We start from the raw sequence: 10800 nt of genomic DNA on the forward strand, positions 1-10800 counted from the left end.
AGAATAAGTATAAAAATACTAGTAATTTCTTAACATGTATCTCTGAATCATTTAGCCATTCTAGACTTGTTTAACTGGATTATTGTAAAAGCCTTGCTGCTAGATGAGGCAGTAGAAAGATTCTATTCAACTTTTTAAGCATCTTAAACAGCTGTGCACCACTGCATAGAAAAAGAGTAAAATCTAGCTTTGTCCCCTGGCTTACTAATCACAATAGAAGTCTTATTCAGAAAACCGAGATAAGACATGGAAAGAGTGGCAGAAACTTAAAACTTCATGAAACCTAGAGCAATTTAAAGAACTTTGTAAACTTCACAAAAAGCAAGCCAGCCTTCATAAGGAGCAATACAATTCTAATTTACAAAACAATCATCAATATAGTCCTAAAAGTTTCCATTTAGACAGTAAACACAGTTTATACCTAACAATGTCCTTAACTCCTGTCTCCCTATAAAAACAGCCATGAAGGTTAGCTCATAAATGATTGATAGCATAGTTGCTTTCACCAATGAATTGTTTCCTGACTCCCCTGACTCATGTCTATGCATATTCACTAATAACCTCATCCTCATACTGAAACCCGTCACTACATCCTTCATTATAATATATATGTCACTCAGTCTTAAGCCATGTTTACCCTCTGCCAATAATCTTCCAACAGAATACCTCAAAATTGCAGTTAATCCCACTGTATATCCAGTCTCCATCCTTATAAATAGGTAAGTTCAGGAATCCTATATTCCTACAATCTTGAAAAATGTATTATTATCCCTCTACAGAAAGGTGGCCCTTTTACTGACAAATCTAATTTCAGACCCATTGCCATCTTATTCCCATTTTCAACATATTGGAAAAATGTGTCCATATGCCACTACTCCAGCATCTCTTAAAGAAAGAGTTGCTAATCAATACTCAGCAAGGTTTTAGACCTGTCCATAGCACAACAATGTCCCTCCTAACTTTTACAGACAAAATAAATAAAGATAGGGGTAGAGGTAATCTTGCATTTTCCTTTTTCCTATACTTATCAAAAGCTATTGACAGATTGTCAGATGGAATTCTTCATTTTCCTTTTAAATACTCATCAGTATAGGTGTTCCTCAAAGTTCTATCCATGCTCCTCTTCCTTTTGCTATCTTCATGAACAATCATAATTCTGTGCAACAAGCATCCCTTGTACAGTATGCAGTTGATTTCTCAGTTATCTGCCTCTCAGAGAATCGGGAAAACTTAGAAAAGATTACATGCCATTAACTCTATTGAAAACTCTCTTTGTAACCATCAACTCTGCTTTAATCCAAAGAAAACCAAACTTTTATTTTTCTCCAAATCACTTGTCCATGAGAAACATTATTTTAAACTCACATCCCTAAACAAGACATGTATTGAAGTAGTGTCCCAAGCAAAACTGCTGTGGTTTAGAATAGATGAGAGCCCCAAATATACCTTCCCATACAGATCAAAGTAACAAAACATACCTAAAAAAACTAGGAATGCTATGCAGAGCCAAAGCATTCTTTACTGCATCCACCAGAGTCACACTTACCACTAAATACCTACTCCCCTATTATATGGATCTCCCATCTTAACTAACCTTCAGACAACCCCAAAATCTAAACTATATAACTATTACAGCAAGGTAACTAGATTTGTAGATAATACAAGTCGTTGAACACATCACTGCTCTGCTCTAAAATCTCTAAACTGGCTTGAATTATCTCACCAGCTAAATTATACACAGCTTCTCTTAACACACAAGTTTATATTTAATTTCACGTCATGCCCAGTTATAAGTACAGTTCTCCACTCTACCTCCTAAATCATCACCTTTGATATTCTGACAAAAATCTACTTGACTTCTATAAGCACTACAAAACTGTGGACACAGTCTTTACTCACATTGTGTAGTAAAAGTTTGGAATACAATCACTTTACCAATTAGTGCAATTTATAACATTCATTTATTTAAGCAGAAGCTAAAAGAATTCCTCACATACTCGTGGACTGGCACATACTGCTCTCCTGGCTAATAATTTTAGCTCCTACTCCTCTAATGCTTATATACACCCTATATGTCTCCCTTTCTTTGTTTTTATTTCCTCTACTCTAAATCTTGCTTTTATTCTTTATTTCTCCTGTCTCCCATATCTACTTCACTTACATTCTCTATTTCCTTATCCACTATTTGAATGTTCCACTCTGACAATTACTTTAAAATTGAGTAAGAAACTCACTCAGTTAAAATATACCAAGTTGTTACAGTGCTACATGATATTGTGAATGGTATTCATAGTCCAAGATTTCACACCTATGTAGAAGTTATCTGCGAAGAATGCCAGTATGGGTTTAAGTAAATAAGTTACCGCAGGTTATTCATGCTGAATGAGAAAAACATGCCTACTTATGACAAAAGTGTAAATTACTTAAAGTTAAGTGTGAAGTATATATGAAGCACTACATGGCAGCCATAGGCTTTGGATTGCATCATATGTGTCTGGACATTGTGGACGAACATGGTTATGCAGTCACACTTGAAATACTTAAAGCAAGTGGCAGACTGTATAGCTTTTATTATTATTTATTTTTAAATTACGGGGTTTAAAATGTTTTATATAGAATGGAAAGAAGGAGACAGAAAAAAACTGAAAAAAAGTGGAGACACAACAGAGAGGGATACACTGTACAAAGACATCAAGTGGTTTGTACTGGAGGAGGTAGGAGAGGAGGTGCATGATGTTTTTGTCAGGGATAGACTCCCACATTGTTTCATTTTTTGGGGGGTTTATATAAGATGGTAGCATGCGTGGGAAATAGATAAGTGGGTACAGGAGAAAAGATAAGGGACAAATGGGTAACAAGGAGTGGTGCCAGCAAGAGCCCCCCGTCTGCAGAGGCTCAAACATTTCTTTGACAGATGGTGGTGCAGTGAAAGACCCCATTATTGAGGGTGTAGGGACATACAGTGGTGCTGTGGTCAGCACCAACTGGTGCAGTCTGCCCTGAACACGCTGAAGGGAAGCTTCAAGTGGATGAATCTACCTGTCCATTAACTGCCCCAGCATGTCCTTGTCAAAGTCCTGAAGCCCCCATTCAGTGAGGTATGCCAAGCTGCCATGTACCAGAGTATTTGCAGGACTGGTGACATTTCCCTGATCCTGCCAGAATACCTTTGCGTGGGCAGAGGGTGAAACTCCCTAATGTGGGAGGTACATATCTGAACTACTTCTGAGGAATCTGGATCTGTAAAAAAAATGAACAGAAATTTGAGAGAAAGAAAATAAAATAAAAAAGGAGAAAATAATGCATAATTTAAACAAGAAAAACAGGGAAAAAATGAGGAGAGACAAAAGAGAAAATACACACACAAAAAGTAACACATAAGTTTGCACAGCATTTAATTTCTTACTGTAAAACAGCTTTATTTCTATAAATATTGAAGTAAAACAGAATGTACAGGAAGTGCTGATGCATACATGGGGCTACTGATTTGGGAAGTGCTTGTGTGTTCTTAGATAGGCTGATATAAGAACTACTTATGCATACTTTGAAAGAGATTATATGGGAAGTCCTTAAGCATACTTGGGAATAAAGGATGCATTGCTATCAAGTTTGGTGAGGTTTACATTTTGAAGACTACTATACAAGCAAGAATTATCATTTTTGTGCACAATATGTGTTTGCAATACTGTACTGAAAAGATCCTTATAAAATCAGTTAAGACAGAATAATGCAGTTATTCACATTTGGTTTATCATACTTTATAATTATATACATTAATGAAACCAGTTAAAGAGAGAATACTGCACTAATACACTGACATATTTCCAACACTTGGCTGCAATAATATACTGAATACATAGTAGTGCTTTGATTAGCATCTGTTATAAATTATATCTTTATATACATATGCATGTGTGTGTGTGTGTGTGTGTGTGTGTGTGTGTGTGTGTGTATATATATATATATATATATATATATATATATATATATATATATATATATGTGTGTGTGTGTGTGTGTGTGTGTGTGTGTGTGTATGTATATGGAGAGAGAGAGGGAGAGAAATGAAATCCATTAGACATGAAACTATTTACTACTTTCATTATACTAACCAGTGGCTTCACCTACCCTATCTGTTGTCCTACCCTGCAGATGCTTGTTGTATCTGGTTTCATATCTCTTCTTTTAATATTGCTGATATCCCTAGTACTAATATGCAAGGCATTTCATTCACTGCTATATTTGCTTACAATGAGTTTGTTTAATTATGTATTAATATCTTCATACTATACCAATCTTACCTTTATTGAAGTTATAAATTGTTACACTTTTGGTGGAATGGTGTTTTAAAATATTATGCTTTGCATGTAACAGTCTGTTAATTTTGTGCAGGCACTAGGTACACACACAGACACACACACACACAGACACACAGACACACAGACACACACACACACACACACACACACACACACACACACACACACACACACACACACACACATAGAGAAAAATATAGCATTTCAAGGAAGTTTTCAATTACTTTGTTGTACAAAATTGTGTGATTTAATAGTTTTCTGCCTAATAATTCAAAGCATATAAGGGGATGATTTAAAAATGTATGCTGAAGTAATATTGAAATAATACAGAAGAGAAGTAATACAACTAGTCATTTCTAATGCAGCCATGGGCAACAGCATAGACTGGTGCCCTACAGGGAAAGAATTGAACAGACCAAATGCTTCTAATGTGGTGTGTAGTATCGTCAAAGGTAGGAGAATGCAGATCACAGATTATGTGCCATGATAGTGCTAGACAGTCAAATGTGTAACATATGGCTCTAGGTGATTCAGTCATATTGACTAATCTCACCAAAATGAGCATGGGTATTTACCGGTTATAAGTGGGTTAAGGAACCTGCCTATTCCGACCTACACCAGTGTCTCTTGCCAACTGTGGGAGTGGTATATTTCCCTCTTTTGGGGAGTGTGTGCCCACTTCAAAGCCCAGTAGCCTTGGGTGAAAAATATGATGGCTGGCTGGTATCCAGTTGTCCAGCTTGGGTTACCTGGGATAGCTCTGTTGAGTGAAAGCTGGATGTAAAACTAATCAACCTGCCAAACACAAACTAAGAATTGCTACACTCAATGTAGGGACACTGGCAGGATGAGGCTTGGAAGTGGATGAGATGATGGTAAGGAAGAGGCTGGACATCTCTGTATATCCAGGAGACAAGATGGAAGGGCAGTGCAGCAAAGCCACTTGGCTTGGGATCCAGAGTAACTACTCAGGAGGAAGACAGGCTAGAAATGGTGTGGGAATTTTGGTAAGGGAGAGGTTTCAGAAGACAGTGAGGGATGTCATCAGAATTAGTGACAGAATCATGGCAGTCAGACTCCAATGTAATGATAGAACAATATTCATAATCTCAGCCTATGCTCCATAGCAGGATTGTAATAGTAAGGAAAAGTTGATAATGGGTGACCTGCATGCACATATTGGGACAGACAGAACAGGCTATGAGGACTGACTGGTGGGGCAACAGAAATAAAGAAGAGGCCATTCTAGACTTCTGTCTGGCAAAAGGCTTGATGGTAGCCATCAAGTGGTTCAGAAAGAGAGACTGTCATAAGATCACATACAAAAGTGGCCAACATGCAACTCAGGTAGACTTCATCCTAGTAAGGAAAGGGTACTGTGATAGAATCAGTGATTGGAATGTTATCCCCAGTGAAATAGTCAGTCCACAGCATAAGCCACTAGTTGCCATAATCAGCTGCAAGTAGCAGTCAGAGAAGGCTTTCAGATCAACAGAAACCAGGTGAAGACCTGGAAGTTGAATGGATTGAAAGCACAACAGCTCAAGGAATTACTCAAGGCTCAAGCACCTCAAGGAGAAGAGGAAATAGGTGGAGTTGAAGAAGAATGGCAGCACCTCAAAACAGCATGTGTAATGGCTACAGAACAGATATGTGGTTGAGCCAGGTATGGAAGTAAGGTACGTAAGAAAAACTGGTGATGGAATGCAAAAGTCCAGGAAGTCATCAAATGAAAGGAGGATTGCAGGAAAAAGTGGGAGATAGAAAAGACAGACCAGGCTAGGAAGGAATACTGGTTGGCTAACAAACAGGCTAAGAGAGGAGTTGCAAATGCAAAGAAGAAGGCATCAGGGACACTTTACCAACTTCTGGAAAGTGACTCACTGGATGGCAGAAAGAACTCTATCAGGTTATGAGAGTCTATATTAGTTCATCGACAGCTTAGGTTGTCGAATCTGTAATGATCGACACCTAAGCGTCGAACTTCCAAAATTGCGAATGGCCACTTAAGCAAATTCTTTCCTTGGGAAAGAATTTAGTAGGCCGTCCGTGAAAAAAATTAACTTTTCAACCTAAATAAAGTGGGGGGCTGTGCCCCCCCACACGCACACCCCAACTAAATATACCTACTCCAAGATCGCTCCACATTGCCGAAAGGGTAAATCCCCGATAACGGCCAAGCAACTTCTTTCCTGAGGAAAGAATTTGCTTAAATGACCATTCACAATTTTGCAAGTTCAATGATTAGGTGTTGATCATTACAGATTCGACAACCTAAGCTGTCAATGAACTAATATAGACTCAGTTATGAGGCAAAGACATAGCCTACGATGAGAGAAGAGTAGGATCCCACCATACAAGAAGTAAGAACAGCACTTAGAAAAATGAAGTCAGGAAAAGCAGCAGGCTCAGATGAGGTCACATCAGATAAGATCCAGATGGTGGGAGAAATAGAGGAAAAATAGCTCCTATGTGTACTCATAGCAGTATGGAGAGAAAGGAGTATCGCTGGTGATTGGAGAATAATCGTATTAGAGCCATTGTTCAAGAACAAAGGGAACATTCACAATTGTTGACATTATAGAGTTATCAAGTTCCTATTACACTGCATGAAAGTTCTGGAGAGGATGACTGATAAATGAATACACAGAATATTTTAAGTAAGATGGGAAATGAGCAAGTAAGATTCAAATCAGGATGCAGCACAACTGACCTGATGTTTGCAGTGAGACAAATACTTGAGAAGAAGGTACAAATGAGGAAAGATTCCAACCGGGCATTCCTAGATTTGGAGAATGCATATAATAAGTCCCAAGAAAGCTGGTCTGGGCAGTCCTATGGTGTTTCAAAGTCCCAGAAGCATAGTTAGAACTAGTACAAGCTATGTGCAGGAATCCAATGACTCAAGTATGAGCAGCATTAAGTCTTACAGAGGGTTTCCCAGTAGGAGAGGGTTTAGCTCTGATTGCTAGTGATGGGCTACATTGGCAAACAGGTTACAAGGGGACAGATGAACAATGTTGCTGTATGCAGATTATGTGGCATTACAGGCAGAATCTAAGCAAGAACTTCAGCAAAATGTAGGGGAATGGAATGCAAAACTGAAAGTACTTGGGATGAATCTGATTATAGGTAGTCAGTTGTAATGGCAGCAAATGGGGGAAAACAGAAGAAGCTGAGAATTGAGATACCAGAGAAAATAGTGTAATGGGTTAACAGTTTCAAGTTTCTGGGATGGGTGGCTCAGTAGAAGGGATGGCTGAATGAGGAAGTCAAAGCTAGAATTAGAGGGGATTTAGCCAACTGGCACAGAGTGTCAGAGGTAGTGTATGACAGAAGAATGCCAAAGAAGCTTAAAAACAAGGTGTACAAAATAGTGGTGTGACCAATACTACTGTATGGTACAGAAACTTGGGAAATAAAAGACAGAGCTGATGAGGAAGCTAGAGGTGATGGAGATGAAATGCCTGAGGCAGGTGCTAGGATATACACTGTAGGACAGATGAAGGAATGAAGACAAAAGAACAGAAGCCAAAGTAGCTCAAATTGCAGAAAATGTCAAAGAGAACAGATTACAATAGTTCAGGCACATGTGCAGGAAAACAGAAGACAATCTGGTGAAGAAGATTTGGGGCAAACAGGAAGAAGTTGAGAAGGTGTCCAGCAAAGTGGTGGATGGATTGTGTGAGATAAGTCCTGCAACAATCAAGCATCACTATTGAAGGAGGCAGGAGAGTGGCATTAAATAGGAAGAGATGGTGGCAAGTGACACAACACCCTGACCCTGTGCTGAAAATAGGAAAAAAGGGGCTGATGATGATGATAATCTCTAACTAAAGTATATGCTGGACATTCACTTGATTCTGCCACCCTCACCACATCCCCTAACCATAACTCTGACTAGTGCATGGTGCTTAACTGAGACCTCAGCCATTTTGTATGTGTAGTTAATATTGTGGAAGGAATGACTGTATTATACAAGTATTATACTCATAAATATTTTTCTAACCTCCACAAACAAAATCCTTAATGAACAAAACTGTCTGCATGTACTTAAACTATTATCTAAGGTAGTACAGTGCTAAATGAAAATATGTGAAAATGCAAATATATATATATATATATATATATATATATATATATGTGTGTGTGTGTGTGTGTGTGTGTGTGTGTGTGTGTGTATGGGTCTACTTTGATTCACTGAAAACTCATTTCACTGAATTTCAATTCACCCTCAAAAAAATTGCTGTGTTTTCATTGATTTGAACATTTAACGAGTTGGTGTGAGTGTTCTGAAATTCAGCAAAATGAGTTTTCAATGAATCAAAGTAGACTCATATATATATATATATATATATATATATATATATATATATATATATATATATGTGTGTGTGTGTGTGTGTGTGTGTGTGTGTGTGTGTGTGTGTGTGTGTGTATAAAACCAAGCATACAAGCAGTATAAGATCATAATTTTTCTTTATATTACTTACAATTACTAATGCTGCTGTGCATTGCCTTAACTACCTTTTTTATTACACCTGAATGCCATTTACACATGGCTCATGAAGTAGAACATTAGTTTTTTTTTTCAGAAATAAATATTTGTATGAGTGAGAGTATTAACTTTTAATAAACAGGTGATGTGCCAGATGATGTTAGATGGCACAGATTATACTTCATGGTTGTGCAAACTCTTCTGTATATGATTCCATTTTGCTTTTTTCTAAACATATTTTGCTTTGAGCATATCTGAGGCTACCCATGTTTCCTCAGCATTCTGGGAAGTGCTGAAGTCCTACTGTGAACTCTGCAACCATCCCCAGTGTGCACACTTTAAATTAAGGGTGTGCTCATGATCAGTTGAGAACTTACATGCACTTTCGCAGATTACTGCAGTTCATAAAGATCAATATAAAATCACCCAATTTGCATACAAAATGCAAAAATATACCTGAATTAACATTAATTAATATAAAACTGTCCTATTAACCTGCGATTGCTCCAGGTAGGTGTCAAATGACTTAGGAAACCACTAACTTTTTTAAAGAAACAAAAAATAACAGAAATATTCTAAATGAATATGAAACACTTCAAAATGATGTGAAATTAATGAGGTCACTTCAAGAAATGTATGCATTACTGAAATGATAGATATATTACAATGGCTTTAGTGAATACTGTAAAGGTGTAATTTGTAAATGGAAATTCATTACAGCAGTAGTGGAAATGAGAAGTGATAAGAGAGAAAATGATCTACTTTGGTGTCATGTAGTGATTGTGCATATATGGCACAAATGCATGTTTTAGTGGTACTGCTCACCGCATGAATCAGAAGGGGTCCTAATTACAAAATGAGTTCAGTCTATTGCAATGAGTTCAACAGGGAAACATGACACCCTATAAAGAACACATAGTCATGGCTCCTGAGGTGACACCAGGAAATAAATGTACTGATCAAGAGTACAACCAAGAACTGCTGCAATATCCTTAAAGCCAAAGCAATGTGTCCCTAATCTGTCTCTGGAAGGTCCCCTTGGCAAGTATTATGAGGGCTATGCATATCTTAATATCTACAGTATTAGGAAGTTTGCACATTCCTCCAATACCCCTGAGGAGCTCATGCATACTCATTATGATCCCTATAATATCCCTGTCCACTCTTAGCCTATCTTGTATATCTTGATTATCAAAATTATAATGGGTTATGCTCTGCTTATGTCTTTGCCTTCTTGCCAGGTGAGTGTCACTGATGCAAGCAGTTTTGGCTCAGGTAAGAGAAGCTGGTCACAATGAGAAATAGCAAGTCCAGCAGCAATTCATAGATTGCAAAGTAGGCAAGACTCTTTTTTTTTTTTACATATCTGTGGATGACATGGATACATTGGAAATGTTCACTATGACTCATAAATAGGTGGGAGAGTACTTCATTAGCATACATCATTTCACATTATTTCCTTTTATCACATCTCATTATGACATTAGCAGAAGTGGCCTCAATGAATTGCCAATGCTTGCATTCATTCTTGGACAGCACAAGTAGCCTTAACCTGTTTGCATAATGACAGTGAATGCTACCATGTATTTATTTTGTTTTAGTGATGGTATATGTATATTATTCTACATGGCATATATGTATTAATATTTGTCAGTCTATGTACTTACAGTATTTTGTGATATGTCAGTTTTCAATTATGTATATGCAGTCTGCTGAGCGTTTCTCCTTGGGCATCCACTGACAACACATAAAATTATCCAGATGGACTTTCCTGGTAAACAAATGTCAGTAAAATAAATAAATAACCAAATAAGACACACCAGGCACTGTGATAAATCAGTACACTGGTCATAATCTATATAGCCCTCAACTTCAACTCTATATAGTCCTCAACCCTAATAGAGTTTCCTTACTTTATTAGCAAATCATCCAAGACACAGGGCATCCATTTCCTATTTCCTAAAATAAGAATGTGGTGGTAAA

This window comes from Protopterus annectens, chromosome 9.part0 (assembly GCF_019279795.1).
Source record: "Protopterus annectens isolate FY-2018-M chromosome 9.part0, PAN1.0, whole genome shotgun sequence".
Classification (NCBI taxonomy): domain Eukaryota; kingdom Metazoa; phylum Chordata; order Ceratodontiformes; family Protopteridae; genus Protopterus; species Protopterus annectens.